Source organism: Gopherus evgoodei, chromosome 2, assembly GCF_007399415.2.
Source record: "Gopherus evgoodei ecotype Sinaloan lineage chromosome 2, rGopEvg1_v1.p, whole genome shotgun sequence".
Taxonomy (NCBI): domain Eukaryota; kingdom Metazoa; phylum Chordata; order Testudines; family Testudinidae; genus Gopherus; species Gopherus evgoodei.
Genome location: NC_044323.1, coordinates 245,898,994 through 245,915,439, shown reverse-complemented (window position 1 = coordinate 245,915,439; position 16,446 = coordinate 245,898,994). Strand labels below are relative to the sequence as shown.

At 41.3% G+C, this 16,446-nt stretch overlaps 1 long non-coding RNA gene across 1 annotated transcript in view; it reads right to left on the bottom strand.

Annotated features, from left to right (window-relative positions):
* The window catches only part of LOC115646917, a 51,282-nt gene extending 36,381 nt beyond the window's left edge, over positions 1 to 14,901 (bottom strand). The window contains exon 1 of the long non-coding RNA XR_003999171.1: positions 14,797 to 14,901. This is a non-coding gene — a long non-coding RNA (uncharacterized LOC115646917). The remainder of the gene's footprint in view (positions 1 to 14,796) is intronic.
* Positions 14,902 to 16,446: the final 1,545 nt, after the last annotated feature.

Below are 16,446 nucleotides of genomic sequence, written 5' to 3'. Positions count from 1 at the left end.
TGAAACCTGGGATACCTATGAAACAAATACAAGAAAATATGGGGTAATTCTTCTGTTTTGCCTGAAATCAACAAGGGTATTTGGATATTTTAAGCGATGATTGACTGCCCAGAGGGATAGACCTCTGTTTTTTGTCTTTCAGATAATCGGAGAAAACTGATGCCAGCTGAACAGCATTTAACATACCATGCATTTACTGGCACAATAAGAATTATGTTTTGTGTTCTACGTTCTGTTTTGTGGTGTTTGTCTCGTGGCCAGAATTGTTGTGTTTAATATTTTCATAGGATAGTCTAGTTTAAAATCAAACAGAAGGATTAAATTAAAATGCAGATACTTGTTTTATTCAACTTGGAATACAAAGTGTTTGGATAAATCAGGAAAATGTGATATACTAAAGTCTAATACATGTCCTTAAGTAAGAAAAGAAACTTCATTGGCCAAATCTTTTAATTGAAAATTGTTATTAAAATTTGCATACCAACAGTCTTTGGAAGCACGGACATGAAAAGTTAACCCACTCCCCATATTGTACATGGAATCCTTCTGGCTAGCTCAGATTTCTAGCCAGAGGGCTGGGGATGGTGGGAAGCTATTGTACACGAGAGGTTGTATTGAGTGAACTCCTCAAAGTGGGTGTTCTTGTCCTGGCTTGTTGCTCCAAAGCTCTGTAATAAGTTATTTTAGTGGAAGGGTATATGTGGCATACATTGAATAATAAGACTAATGTACTGTATAATGGCAATGTTTATGTGTTCGTTGTTGGGGAAAAAGGTGTATGAGTGAAGAGTGGAAGTTTCCTTTGTAGGTTAAAAAAAGCCGAGAATGGAAGAAGGAAAAAGAACAGAATGAATTAACTGGAAAAAATAGCTAGCAAGCTCAGGCTAAAGATAAGACACTGGCCCCATTCAAGAACACTACTCACAGCTAAGACTTGGCTGACAACCAAGAAAAGGGGGAGCTTGAATGTGCCCAAGCAGCTATGAGATTTGCAAAACACTACTAGGCATTAATGAAATGTGTTAGGTTTCTTTTCTCACAGGTGAAGAAGCGCTACCCAAAGACCCTAGCAGCCCTGCCACTCCTTGGAACCAGGAGACTGGATCTATGTAAAGGTCCACCAACGAAAGACTGCTTTGGCTCCATGCTGGAAAGGCCCTTATCAAGTCCTGCTGACTACCAACACTGCTGTGAAGTGCCAAAGACTGACTGCCTGGACTCATGATTCTCACTGCAAAAAAGACCCCTCCACCTCGGGAGGATTCTCCTACTGATGATTAGCCTATTCCTCTTTCTAGCTCTGCTGTGCCTTCTGGACAGCAGGGAAAAAGGACAAGGTGAAGTGCTAGTAACCTCTCCCTCGTCCACTAACAGACCTACTATACCTTTGAATTTTTCTAGAAGAATCAAAACCATTACAGAGTGATGTGCTGGTAACCTCTCCCCTGTAGGATGCTGAACCATGACTGTTTCAGGAAAGAAGGAACACTCACTCCACGGAAATTGCCAAAGTTCAGGAATTCCTGACTAGAAAGGACATTAAGAACTGATCCTGGTGAAGAAACAAAGAATTATACACTGGCAGGAAGAAATTTGTGGGACCCATGCTTGGGAATGTGGTATTGACTGGATTTTGGGGTTTATTCTACAGGCTGCGCCCTGTGTTCTGGATAAATCCTTCAGCATGTATTGCTCTCCCTAATTGCATTTTAAATGACAAGTACCAAAGGCACCTTGTTACCACTGCCCCTGCCATCTCCTCCATTACACTATTATCCCTGTAACACACCCAAATACAGACAATGCTATATAACAATGGCCAAGGCCTTCACACTTTAGTGATTTATTTAAAGATTATTTGGAAAAAAATATGTTTAAAGTTTCAGGATATCCCATATAAGCAAACAATTGAGTGGAGAATAAATGGATCAGTGGAAATAGAAGTATATGATATCACTACAAATGAACCCCAATAATCTGTAATTGAAATTGATGGGTTCCATAGTGAAGTAGATATGCTGGCTATTCCTGAAATTTATACTGTGTTACATGAAAGAGGCCCTTATTGTTATTTGGTCACTCAATTAGTGATTAATTAAACAAATACCCAAAGAGTTTGTTCTGCCACTGGAAATTTTATCTGTATTGAAATCATTCCAGTGACTAATAATGTAACCTGTACCTTATTGCAATACACCCCCTCCTATGCTATTAATGTTAATGCCTCTTGAAAGTACCTGAGAATAGTTAAAGAACAGATGTGATGTAGTACTACACCAAAGAGAGATGTATTAGAATATCAATGGACTGTGATTAATACAACACTAGGGACTGTCAAATTTACATTGCCCTTATCCAGTTTCCAAATCACCTCAACATACCCAAATTGCTCACAAGGGGCTGCCATTAGATTAGCGCAACAGAGGACCTGGGTTATTTCCTCTGGAAGAAGAGGCACTTGACCAGATCCCTATGGGATGGGGCCAATAGTGCAGCAGCCATTTGGAATATTCTTAAAAGCCAAGAACATGATGAGAAATTGGGCCAACTAGAAAAGGCCACTAGCCTTATTTCTGGAGCTCAGCTAACCCAAGTACAAGCTGGAGTTGGTGAGTTACATGTCATTTCCACCCTTAGTTCTATGACCCAGAAGTTACTGACAGAGATGGTGTTAAATATCACTGAGGCTGGGAAGGCATTGCAGTAGGATCTAGTATGTTTAGAAATTCAGGATTTCCTGAATGACCAGCTGATTGCCATTCGGAATGATCTTGAGCACCAAGCTTGGCCCACTGCCCTTACAGACACATCATGAGTACCATCTGATCTGTGGTCATGGAGACATACTGGAGACTTTCTGGGTGGAAGGGTGGACATTCACAGTGCTCCTTCCAAGCGTATGGACAGGTTAGGGGGGTGTGGGTTCCCACATACCGAATCCTGACGGGTCCATGGGGAGGATGCATGTGGGACTGGATTATTCATCGAGACATCTGGGAAATTAGACCACCTGGTATACCTAACTGATTTATAGTCAGTGCCCCTAAAATAACACCTGACATTTTGGATAGAAATAGGGAGTCAATGGACATTTTGGCTGTTAGAACCCCTACAGCTTCAGTGTATCCATAAACTGAAGCCAGGGGAAGTTGTCACTGTTCATAAATAACGTTTGCTGGGAGGGCAGAGGACAAGGAACTATCCTGACAGGACACCTACTTTTTCAAGCTAATGATAGCTGTGTGTATGTTAAAACCACCACATTGCAAGACATACATTTTAATCTCATTAACACTGCAGGCAATCATATTGTTTACTGGCCTGCAGATAGAATTTTGCAAGTAGCCTTAGGTTCCAGATACCCTTTAATTGGACTAGTTTAGTACCTGAATGGTTTCAAGATTTGCTTTCATTGTTACCAGAGCTTCAAAGAATCTCTGAAGAAAAGGGGCAAATTTATGTTTCAAAATATATATCAAGTTGAAAATTACACCTTTCATACAGCTTATAGAGTATCTATTTTATGTACTAAGTATGATGTATTGTGTTTTATAACTAAAACTGTACAACAACTCAGACTCATAGACCCTAGGACTGGAAGGGACCTCGAGAAGTCATCGAGTCCAGTCCCCTGCCCTCATGGCAGGACCAAATACTGTCTAGACCATCCTTAACAGACATTTATCTAACCTACTCTTAAATATCTCCAGAGATGGCGATTCCACAACTTCCCTAGGCAATCTATTCCAGTGTTTAACTACCCTGACAGTTAGGAACTTTTTCCTAATGTCCAACCTAAATCTCCCTTGCTGCAGTTTAAGCCCATTGCTTCTTGTTCTATCATTGGAGGCTAAGGTGAACAAGTTTTCTCCCTCCTCCTGATGACATCCTTTTAGATACCTGAAACCTGCTATCATGTCCCCTCTCAGTCTTCTCTTTTCCAAACTAAACAAACCCAATTCCTTCAGCCTTCCTTCATAGGTCATGTTCTCAAGACCTTTAATCATTCTTGTTGCTCTTCTCTGGACCCTCTCCAATTTCTCCACATCTTTCTTGAAATGCGGTGCCCAGAACTGGACCCAATACTCCAGTTGAGGCCTAACCAGCGCAGAGTAAAGCAGAAGAATGACTTCTTGTGTCTTGTTTACAACACACCTGTTAATGCATCCCAGAATCACGTTTGCTTTTTTTGCAACAGTATCACACTGTTGACTCATATTAAGCTTGTGGTCTACTATGACCCCTAGATCTCTTTCTGCCATACTCCTTCCTAGACAGTCTCTTCCCATTCTGTATGTGTGAAACTGATTGTTCCTTCCTAGGTTGAGCACTCTGCATTTATCTTTATTGAACTTCATCCTGTTTACCTAAGACCATTTCTCCAATATGTCCAGATCATTTCGAATGTTGACCCTGTCCTCCAAAGCAGTTGCAATCCCTCCAAGTTTGGTATCGTCCACAAACTTAATAAGCGTACTTTCTATGCCAACATCTAAATCGTTGATGAAGCTATTGAACAGAACCGGTCCCAAAACAGACCCCTGCGGAACCTCACTTGTTATACCTTTCCAGCAGGATTGGGAGCCATTAACAACTACTCTCTGAGTACGGTTATCCAGCCAGTTATGCACCCACCTTATAGTAGCCCCATCTAAATTGTACTTTCCTAGTTTATCTATAAGAATATCATGCGAGACTGTATCAAATGCCTTACTAAAGTCTAGGTATATCACATCCACCGCTTCTCCCTTATCCACAAGGCTCGTTATCCTATCAAAGAACGCTATCAGATTAGTTTGACGTGATTTGTTCTTTACAAATCCATGCTGGCTATTCCCTATCACCTTACCACCTTCCAAGTGTTTGCAGATGATTTCTTTGATTACCTGCTCCATTATCTTCCCTGGCACAGAAGTTAAACTAACTGGTCTGTAGTTTCCTGGGTTGTTTTTATTTCCCTTTTTATAGATGGGCACTATATTTGCCCCCTTCCAGTCTTCTGGAATCTCCCCCGTCTCCCATGATTTCCCAAAGATAATAGCTAGAGGCTCAGATACCTCTTCTATTAACTCCTTGAGTATTCTAGGATGCATTTCATCAGGCCCTGGTGACTTGCAGGCATCTAACTTTTCGAAGTGATTTTTTACTTGCTCTTTTTTTATTTTCTCTTCTAAACCTACCCTCTTCCCGTAAGCATTCACTATACTAGACATTCCTTCAGACTTCTCAGTGAAGACTGAAACAAAGAAGTCATTAAGCATCTCTGCCATTTCCAAGTCTCCCGTTACTGTTTCCCCCTCCTCATTGAGCAGTGGGCCTACCCTGTCCTTGGTCTTCCTCTTGCTTCTAATGTACTGATAAAAAGTCTTCTTGTTTCCCTTTATTCCCATAGCTAGTTTGAGTTCATTTTGTGCCTTTGCTTTTCTAATCTTGCCTCTGCATTCCTGTGTTATTTGCCTATATTCATCCTTTGTAATCTGACCTAGTTTCCATTTTTTATATGACGCCTTTTTATTTTGTAGGTCATGCAAGATCTCGTGGTTAAGCCAAGGTGGTCTTTTGCCACATTTTCTATCTTTCCTAACCATCAGAATAACTTGCTTTTGGGCCCTTAATAGTGTCCCTTTGAAAAACTGCCAACTTTCCTCAGTTGTTTTTCCCCTCAGTCTTAATTCCCATGGGACCTTACCTATCAGCTGTCTGAGCTTACCAAAATCCGCCTTCCTGAAATCCATTGTCTCTATTCTGCTGTACTCCCTTCTACCCTTCCTTAGAATTGCAAATTCTATGATTTCATGATCACTTTCACCCAAGCTTCCTTCTACTTTCAAATTCTCAACAAGTTCCTCCCTATTTGTGAAAATCATGTCTAGAACAGCTTCCCCCCTAGTAGCTTTTTCAACTTTCTGAAATAAAAAGTTGTCTGCAATGCAGTCCAGGAACTTATTGGATAGTCTGTGCCCCGCGGTGTTATTTTCCCAACATATATCTGGGTAGTTGAAGTCCCCCATCACCACCAAATCTTGGGCTATGGATGATTTTGTTAGTTGTTTGAAAAAAGCCTCATCCACCTCTTCCACCTGATTAGGTAGCCTGTAGTAGACTCCCAGCACGACATCACCTGTGTTTTTTACCCCTTTTAGCCTAACCCAGAGACTCTCCACATTTCCGTCTCCTATGTCCATCTCCACCTCAGTCCAAGTGTGTACATTTTTGATATATAAGGCAACACCTCCTCCCTTTTTCCCCTGTCTATTCTTCCTGAGCAAACTATACCCATCCACACCAACATTCCAGTCATGTGTATTATCCCACCAAGTTTCAGTAATGCCAATAATGCCATAGTTGTATTTATTTATTAGCACTTCCAGTTCTTCCTGCTTATTACCCATACTTCTTGCATTTGTATATAGGCATCTAAGATACTGGTCTGATCTTGCCTCCCAGCTTTGCCCTGACCCTCCTTCCTCTCTGCCATTATAGCCTGTGCTCCCTCCTGTTTCCAACCCATCTCCCAGGCCTTGTTCCCCACTTACCTGTGGGCTTTGCTCACCTGTCCCCGTCGAACCTAGTTTAAAGCCCTCCTTACTAGGTTAGCCAGTCTGTGCGCAAATAAGACAAGAGAAATGGAATTAACCCCATCATATTATTGCTATGGAAATGTTATTGCTTATATTGCTATTAGTTAGTTTAGGATTATGTTGTTGTAGTAAAGGATGTACTAAAAGTAATACCTTTCATGTCCACGCTAATCATGCATTGTCATTAATCCAATCAAAACCCCTAAGGTTGAAAGATCTGATGTAGAATCTGAAATCCATGGCTTAATGCAAATAGAGTTTGAAAATATTTGTTGTACTAAAAGTACAAAAGGGAGGAGTGTGGAAGTACAGAAAGAACTGACAGGGATTTGTAGGGAAACTTAATGCATGACTGTCTCTGTTAGCCAGAGTTAGGCTAACTGTAACCCTAATAACGCAAGATTTGTAGAAGCGAGAATTGTGTGAGGCGAGCAGAAAAGAACTGTTGTTTTGACCTTGTGTAGATAATGTGTATAGACTAGTGTCTCTCAGAAGTGAGAAAAACAAGATATCAGGATGACCTATGTATAAACAAAGTGCAGCTGTTGCTTATTCTTGTCTGTAACAAAAGTTTACCTATTGAGAGACCTGTCTAGGAAGGAGAGACTCTGTGTCCTAGTGCACTCTATCCCTGTTGTAGCTGCTAAATAGAATAAAGTATCTGACTCTGCTGCACTCAAACAAAAAGCGAGAACTGAGTTTTTCTCTGACACAGAGTAACGTTAATATTGTTTTCTTTTTCATTTTCTGACAACGTTCTGTCTTGTTTTGACTTCTAGGGTCAGATCTCAGGCCCTGCTAAGGCTGCTTTGGAGTACTTTACCAGAGCAAATCTGTCTTAGACTCTGCTTAAAAGGCTAGTGGAAATATTCCCTTACATACCAGTAGCATCCAGCCGTAAACAGCAGTTGTAGCAGCTCCCGAGCCATTTCCACTCCAAGTTCCCCCAGTGCAGGGAGGATTGTCAGTGCAAAGTGGATGTTGCCAGGCAAGCCCTATGGTGATTTGCACTGCTAGAATGATGCCTGTAGACTCTGGGCAGCAATCAGTCTATATTACATTATGGCAGGGGAGAAGCCCAGTGTCCACACACCCAGTGTTACAGACGTTCAGCAGGGTTTTAATGTAACCTTTGCAAAAACACCCCTTGCCAGATGCAGACAGACCAGATCCTGGAATCTCGTCCACAGTATTTAAATTGTTAGATTTAATAATAGGTAGAATGGTGCCTCACCATGCACCTGCAGTCATTTTATGACAGACACACAGGCAGGAAGATTGGCTAGATATTTGAATTCTGCCCCTTCCAAATTGTCATGCACCTGTCATTTCAGTTAATTCCATTTCTCTTGTCTTTTTTACATGATTCTAAAAGAACAAGTGCAGGAATCAGTCATATTCAATTATTAAATAAATAACAGTGTGCTGGCACCAGAATGGACATTACATGTACAGTTTACATGTGCTTGTAACTCTTTATCTGTTGCTGTTTCATTCAACTAGTTTCCAGCTAAGCTAAGATTCAGAAAGACTGCAGCACAGATTTTCTTGAAGCACAATGAATGAATTATCGGTGTATGCTGGAAATATCAAAAGTGCCCCAAAAAGAATAAATACAGGAGAATGTGCAGCAGGAACAATCAACCTCCATTTGTTTTTGTAGTTGTTGCTGAGGAACAAGAACAACAGAAACACCCACACACGTCCGTTTTAATTTAAAGAACCAACATACATTTTATTCTCCTTTTGGAAGAGAGGACATGGAATAAGAGTAGGAAGAATGGAAACACAAAGAATACAGTGTGGCAAAATTTTATGTGGAAACAAAGATAGCTGCTTTTCTTCCTTAATGTGATTCCAGGAGATGGATTTTTGCCATTAATAATGTGTCTGAGAGACAGGAGGGGTTGTTGTTGTTGATAAGACATAATTGAAACACAAGAAAAATATGTGCGGAAAAACATGGTTTGTATAGTACTTGTCCCAGTGGGGTCCTGGTTAGTGATGGGGGCTCTTCAGCTCTATTACTATACAAATAGTGATCCTAGTCATATTGTTATACAATTACCAACCACCAGAAAAGAGACATCTTTTCTTTGGAGTTGTATTTCCCTCTAGGTGTGTTACCTGGGATTCTTTCACTCCAAAGCTCTTGGTAACATTTACTCTGTGCGAGGTGGTGTCAGGAAATAAATCGGGGAGACACAGCAGTCCGACCGATAGATGACTGGCACAAACAGGACAACCCAAGAGTGCTTTCACTTAAAGCTAAAACTTTGCTTAGTCTCAAGCACTTACACACGTCCGCAATAGGTTAGTAAAACACCCCCAACCCTTGATAATTACCGAAGCTGAGTGTGGCTCTCGAGTGGCACAGCAGCAGCCCATTAGCCAGTGGGGAACACAAGATGCATCCAGAGGGAGAATCCAGTCCCGAAGAGTCCCACTAACTCCAACTCTTCCCCCTTATTTTATACATTAGTAACACAATGACATGTCCCTTAAAGAAAACTAGTTAAGCTAGCAGTTTCCTTCTGATTATTGATTAACCCAGGGGCCGGCAACTTCTGGCACGCAGCTCGCCAGGGTAAGCACCCTGGCGGGCCGGGCCAGTTTGTTTATCTGCCACATTGGCAGGTTCGGCCAATTGCGGCTCCCACTGGCCGCAGTTCGCCATCCCAGGCCAATGGGGGTGGCGGGAAGCCGTGGCCAGCACATCCCTCGCCACTTTCTGCAGCCCCCATTGGCCTGGGACAGTGAACCGCGGCCAGTGGGAGCCACGGTCCGCTGAAACTGCTGATGCGGCAGGTAAACAAACTGGCCCAGCCCACCAGGGTGCTTACCCTGATGAGCCACATGCCAGAGGTTGCTGACCCCTGGATTAACCAGGTGTGGGTTTTTCCAGAGTTTGCAGCCTTGAGGCTCCAATAGATATACCTGGGGCACATCCTCCTCTTCTAAAATGCATGTATCAGCAACTTCAACATAATTCTTATCAGGAAGGATGCTGGGTTCTTGGTGAAGATGAGCTTGCTACATGGCCACTTTATGGCCTGCTGACTTGGCTGCTTTTTGGCAATAAGCCATAGTGGTTTCAGGCACTTTACTGGTTTGCCAAAATCTCCCCATACAGATTGGGATCCTGTGATCCCTCACTATTAGTTCAGAGAACAGGGCCAAGGTTCTCTAGATTTCAGACACCAAGATCCAGACCAAGCCACAACTCCGAAATACAGTCTACATAGCTATTTTTAGAGTGTTAGCACTAGCTCTGCTGATCCAAATCTGTTGACCCCACCTTGGAGGCTCACTGCTGTGGGCTGTGCAGACATTTCCTAAGTATGTCTGCACTATGAAATTAGGTCAATTTAATAGAAATCAATTTTATACAGTCGGTTGTGTGTGTGTCCCCATTAAGTGTCGGTGTACGTCCATAGTACTGAGGCTAGCGTCGACTTTCGGAGCGTTACACTGTCGGTAGCTATCCCCCAGTTTCTGCAGTCTCCATTGCCCATTGGAATTCTGGGATGAGCTCCCAATGTCTGATGGAGCAAAAACATTATCACTGGTGGTTCTGGGTATATATCATCAGACATCCCGCTCCCTCCCTCCCTCCATGAAAGCAATGGCAAAAAATCTTTTCTTGACTTCTTTCCTGGGTAACCCATGCAGATGACATACCATGGCAAGCATGGAGCCTGCTCAGCTCATTGTCACCATATGTCTCCTTGGTGCTGCTGGCAGAGGCAGTTTTCTGCAGTGCTACACAGAAGCATCCCCTTGTCTTGCCAACGGCAGATGGTACAATACGACTGCAAGCCATCATCATCGTCCCGTGGCTGCTTCTGGCCGACCTCTGTTAGGTTGGTCGGGGGCACCTGGGCAGACATGGGTGCTCCTGGCCAGCCTCGGTGAGGTCAGTCAAATATTCCGGCATTTCATCTTTTGGAACGTAGTTCGGATAGCATGGATTTGTCTCCCCATACAGCGATCAGATGCAGTACCTCCTGTTCTGTCAATGCTGAAGCTCTTTTGTGATTCTGGGACTCCATGGTCACCTGTGCTGATGAGCTCTGCATGATCACCTGTGCTCATCAGCTCACTACGCTGGTCAAACAGGAAATTAAATTCAAAAGTTCGCAGGACTTTTCCTGTCTACCTGGCCAGTGCATCTGAGTTGAGAGTCCAGAGCAGTCACAATGGAGCACTTTGGGATAGCTCCCAGAGGCCAATACCATTCAATTGCATCCATACTACCCCAAATTCGACCCAGCAGGGTCAATTTCAGCACCAATCTCCTTGTCAGGGAGGAGTACACAAATTGATTTTAACAGTCCTTTAAGTCGACAAAAATGGCTTCGTCATGTAGACGGGTGCAGGGTTAAATTGACCTTACGCTGCTAAATTCAACCTTAACTCAGTGTAGACCAGGGCTGAGTGTACAGACCTTGCTCACCTCCCAGGGCTGGATGTAGGGCGGGGGCACTGCTGCATTTGTTCTCTCCAAATAGGAATGACAAGGTGGATTTCCAGGACAAGGTCAAAATATCTTTCTTAAAAACAAATTTTATTTCAAAGTTTAAAAGCATAGAGAAAAATGAACCAAACACATAACTTACCATACCTAAGGCTTACAAGGTTTCCAAGGCAGGGCTCTCTCAGTTTATGTTTCAGACCCTGATGAGTGACTGTACATGCTGTTATAAATTAAAAGGTCTCTATGACCTCTCTAGATCTCAGTGTGAGGCTGTCTCACAGCCTGTTTTCCTGTTCCTGAGTGAGTGTCTGCCCTACGTTTATCAACCTTTTTTCTCAGTCCATCAGTATCTGTCATGGGGATTACATTTCCCTCCACTTCAACCTTTTTTTTCCTGGTTGGCTGGACTTCCAATGTGGGCAATCAAAGTGAATGGCTGACGATCTTGTCTAGGTGTAGCCATTATATTTTACTGGGTTCTATTTATGACCTGGGTTGTTATACATTGGAGGTAGCTGATTTCCTTCTTGGTACAAAGGGGGATTATTTGCCAAAGACTAAACACTCCCGGAGTTCCAGAATATACTTGATTCATAGGACAAAGAAATCATATATTGGGCACATACAAAATATACACTTAAAACAGTGACCCATAAAGTTGTATTATCACATATAAGTGGCAGAAGAACTTAAGGAACAAAATGTCATACACCATCCCTCCATACAAATACCTGGTTTGCTACATGGTAAGTACCACAGTAGAGCAGACAGCAGAATAGCAAATACCTGGTAACAGCTTGGAAATCAAGAGCTAATGGATATCCTCTGTATGCCAATAAATTCAAACAGACTCCTATCCCAGACCATCTGGCAGCTTTCACAGCATCACAGAGAGAATACTTCCTAGCTGTATCAATTTCAAGATGTTTTGGTATGGAATACATTTTAAACAAGTCACACTCTGGGCTAGCTTCAGTCATTTTAGATGAGATTGGTAATGTGCATGAGATTATATGATAGGAATCATGACCTTTAGAGAGGATTTTGCTTCTAAAACTGAAAGCAAAGCTGGTTCTGTGCCATGCCAACTTCTTCTGCCATTTAGGAAATAGAGCCACTTCCATTTCTTGGGCTCCAGTCAGAAAGGGCCAAGAATGCTGTGCAGCTAGCATGTTCAGTTTGTGAAGCAGCACTGACAGGCTATGAAGGGAGTCTGGCCTGCAGGTCAGTATGCAACTTGGGGCCTCCTGAGAAGAAAATCTTAAAGTAAGGGCAACTAAACAGATCCTTGTGGCTGTGGCATGGAGGCAGAAAGACCTATCTTCTCCAGAATAGGAACAAGCCAGAAGCAAGTCAAACTGGTCTTCAGTATACTCACAACATTATCACAACTAAATTTGCATGGAGGAGATTTGATTTGCATCCCCTTCTGTGGAAATGATCACTTGTGACAATGTGGGAACTGAGTATGTACAGGATATCATAAAATGACACTATCCTCACTGCCAAAGAGAAGGATGTTAGGGAGATTACTTTCCATGAGACCAGACAAAAGGAGGACATGAGAAACAGCTGCTATAAAAAATGAGTGCATGATCCACTGTTGCACATCGCCTGGTGTGCCAGTGTACCACTGCCTGTGGTTGATGGAGAGTGAAACAGGATAGGGAACACTGCATACTGAAGCCACAGGGAAGAGGGAGCTCTCCTTTCTACTGTTAGCAGAGGCAGGGGAGATGCACTCCCCACAGTCCCCCTTACTATAATGACCCATCCACAGCCCTCTACTGGATGGACTATGCCACGTGTTATCTTCTAATTATGGTTTGATTTGATGGAACTGCTTCTTTAGAAGACAGATAAGAGACTTGTGGGTTTAGGAGTCAACAGATGATGAGTTTTACTTTTGACTCCTGTAAGGCAGTCTCTCCTTAGATGTGTGATTTAGTATGCTTTCCTATATGACACTGTCAAGGTATGTTTGGGTTTCTTTAACTTAGTATCACATATAGCTAATTTTTTCTGACAGAAATGAAGATATGGCAGTAATGTAAATAAGAATATGCGCTGAAGCTAATGTAAGCTCAATAATATGCATTCATTTTAATCTTCATATATATACACAAGTGTAGATATGTCCAGTGATAAACTGAATGTACTAACAAGGGGCAAAATATATCTAGGGCACTTATATGACTCCTATAATTTTTAATGTATTTATCCTGATAACACACTCATGAGGTAATGAAGTATTATTATACCCATTTTCATATAATCACAGAAGGAGACTAAGTTACTTGTCTAAGATTATAGCAGAAGTCTGTAGCATAATAGGGAGTTGAACCTGGTTTCTTGAAGTCCCGAGCTGAACCCCTAGCCTCTTTTTTTCCTCATCTTATGGCCTACTTAGTAATGTTCAAGTTTCATGTCCTTCCAAAAAGTTGTCAGAGATTTGAATGGGATGTCTCTATACCAGCTCATACATGATTCTGACAATGTAACTCTAGTTAAAAATTAATTAAAAAAAACAGTTAAATGAAAAGGCAGCTGAAGGACACTGCAAGTCACAAAACACTAATATTTTAAAACAATTTTGTTCCAGTTAAGCCCTTTACATTTCTTATTTAAATGGTCTCTTTTCTTTTGAAATGGTCTCTTCTTTTCTGATCGATTGATTCATAATAGTTAAGTCTGTGTAACAATCAAAATATTACTTGCTACTATAATTGAAGGTCCTGGTTAGAGAAACATCTACTTTCTGATTGTTTGAACACAGACACTCAGTGGGTTTTCCTGAAGAAATCACGATATTATTCCCTCAAGCTGAATAAATCCAGCTAAAAGCAAAGATCTTGCTCTCTCTGCAGAGGTGAGAAGGAGAACAGTGTGATGTTGTGCGGTGGAGTGTGTTCTCACTTTATTCTTGATTCACAAAGAAAACTTAATGTACAAATGAACTTTCTGTGGTCTGATGGGAAACATTCAAGGGCAATGTGGTGGGATGCCAAAACCCCACGCAGGGCCAAAGGAGGAAGAGTTTAATGGTCTGACCTGCAAAAATTTCATCCTAGCCATTTGCCAGAAATGTCAAGTCTGGATGGAGTAATGATGAAAGGGACAAGAAATTATCAGGGTGACATACAGGCTGTAGCTGGCCCAGGGGGAGGAATCAGGGGCAATGGAGAACTTGTCTCTGTTTCCGTTATGGCTGTAAGGAATGGGACAAGACTACAGCTACTTGGAAGAGAGAGGAGGATCAGCAGGACTTCCATGAAGCAAGGAAGTTCAGCCTTCAGGGTATTCTCCTTTTATTCACTCTGTTCATCAATGGGATAAATATCTGGGACTCCGTTGCGAAGGGAAAGCCCAAAGACAAGCTGGATGTGAGATTCTTGTCTGATTGGAGTGTGCACACTATTTAAAATTCCAGTGAATGAGACACACATGCCAGGTTCCCTGAAGGATGAGGACAGCCTAGAAGTAAACTAAGGATGGTTGAAGATTCCTTTGTCCTCTGGAGTTGATCCTAATCTATATCCAGTTTGGTTTTGAACTTTTCCTGATCCTTTGGCTCACAGGTGCTCCAATTAGAAGTCACAAAAACATTGGACTTCCCATATTATTAAATGATGGGGTTGTGCGGGGAGATTCTGACTTGATGGAAAAAGAATTCTGGAAAAATTTGAGAATCATTTTATTGGATTACAATTTTATTTAAAGATGGTATTTTAGCCCTACCTTGTCCTGAGGCATATTTTCTTTCCAGCTCCTTCTGCAGTTAGCCTTCTCCTGACATGACTCCGGCACTAGCAAAGATGGAGAAATACCTTTTCTGAGAACCAAAGACTGTGGAACAGAACAAACAATACAGTCAACATTCAGTGTAATGAACCATGTTTCAAGCAAAAAGAAAAGTGGAAGTACCAAAGCTGCTCATTTATTCAAAATTAATGACATTTAGTCAGTGTGAGAATAAACTCTTTCAGCACAATAACTCACTGGCAGATAGAGTTATGCAAATAGATTTTTGGTTTGCTGTCAGTTACTAACCATCCAAAAAATATGGACCCCAAAAGTTGAAAAAAAAATTATTTTGGTCAAATGAAATGTTTCATGTGACCTGAAACAAAATGTTTCATTGAGATTTTTATTGTTTTTAATTTTTTTAAATTAAATTGAAGGAAATTTCAAAACAAAAAGTCATACAATCTAAAAATCAAAACATTTCATTTTGAAAATATTTAAATAAAACATTTTGCCTTTTTTTCCATTTCTTTTCTTAAACTCACCATTAGATAAAACCAACACAAATGTGCAAAACATTTTAGTGTTGCCAAGTTGCATTTTCAATTAAACAAGTTTCAGCCTAAAAACTTTCACCCAGCTTTGCTGGAAACAATCCTGAGCTGTGAGAAATGCCACTGAGTCAGTTGTAAGGAGTCACCTGTTGTCAGCTGTAAGTAGTAACACTGGCACATATTCTAAAAGTGTACTTTTTAAATATAATTGATTTGCAACCCTAATAAATGGGGAAGAAAACTGTACCCCAGTTTCTATTTCCAAAATATAGTTACCGTAGTACTGTCACACACACGTTAGCAGTATACTACACCTTTTAAAAAGGTGCTCCCCCAACACAAGTCTCTAGGTATCAACAAATGTGCGGGAGGCACATGGGCACCCTCAAGCTGCTCTATTATGCTCCCTGTGGAGAATACAGCACCATTGCAGTGCCACTTGCAATAGGGCAGCTCCTGCAGTGAGATTGTGGTTGCTCCTTACATGTGTGTGGAAAGAAGAGAAAAAGCTGTCTGCTCCTTTTATTCTTCTTTGTGCAACCGTAGTCACGATGTGGCCCTTATGCTGTACATGTCTTTGTATATTGGTCTATGTGTGTGTATATATATATGTTTGTTTGTTTATACTGTAAGCTAGAATGAATAGTTGCTACATACTGTTATGCGTCACTGCATACCTTATACATTCAGCTACTTATATAAACACAACCACAGTAGCTGATTTAATAAGATATGCAACAGCATATTGGCATACTGGAGTGGATCAAGCCAATAATTCTGTAGCAAATATACTATCAAGATAAGATTTCCTCTAATGTGTTATCGCAAAAAGATGATTTTATAAAATGCTTTTGATCTGTAAATACTACACTACGAGCAGAGATGTATCAATTAGAAGCTCAAAGCATTTGGAGAATGCCTTTGAAATTAGAAATAATGACATTTCCTTTAGCATTTGGATTATGAAATTATTATACAGGATCATCTCAGTTTAATTAGGACGCTAAAGTGGAGTCTAATGGATCTATCCAGTCTTGAAAATATAATGCTTGAAAATATAATACTTGAAGAACTGCTAACTGGAATATTT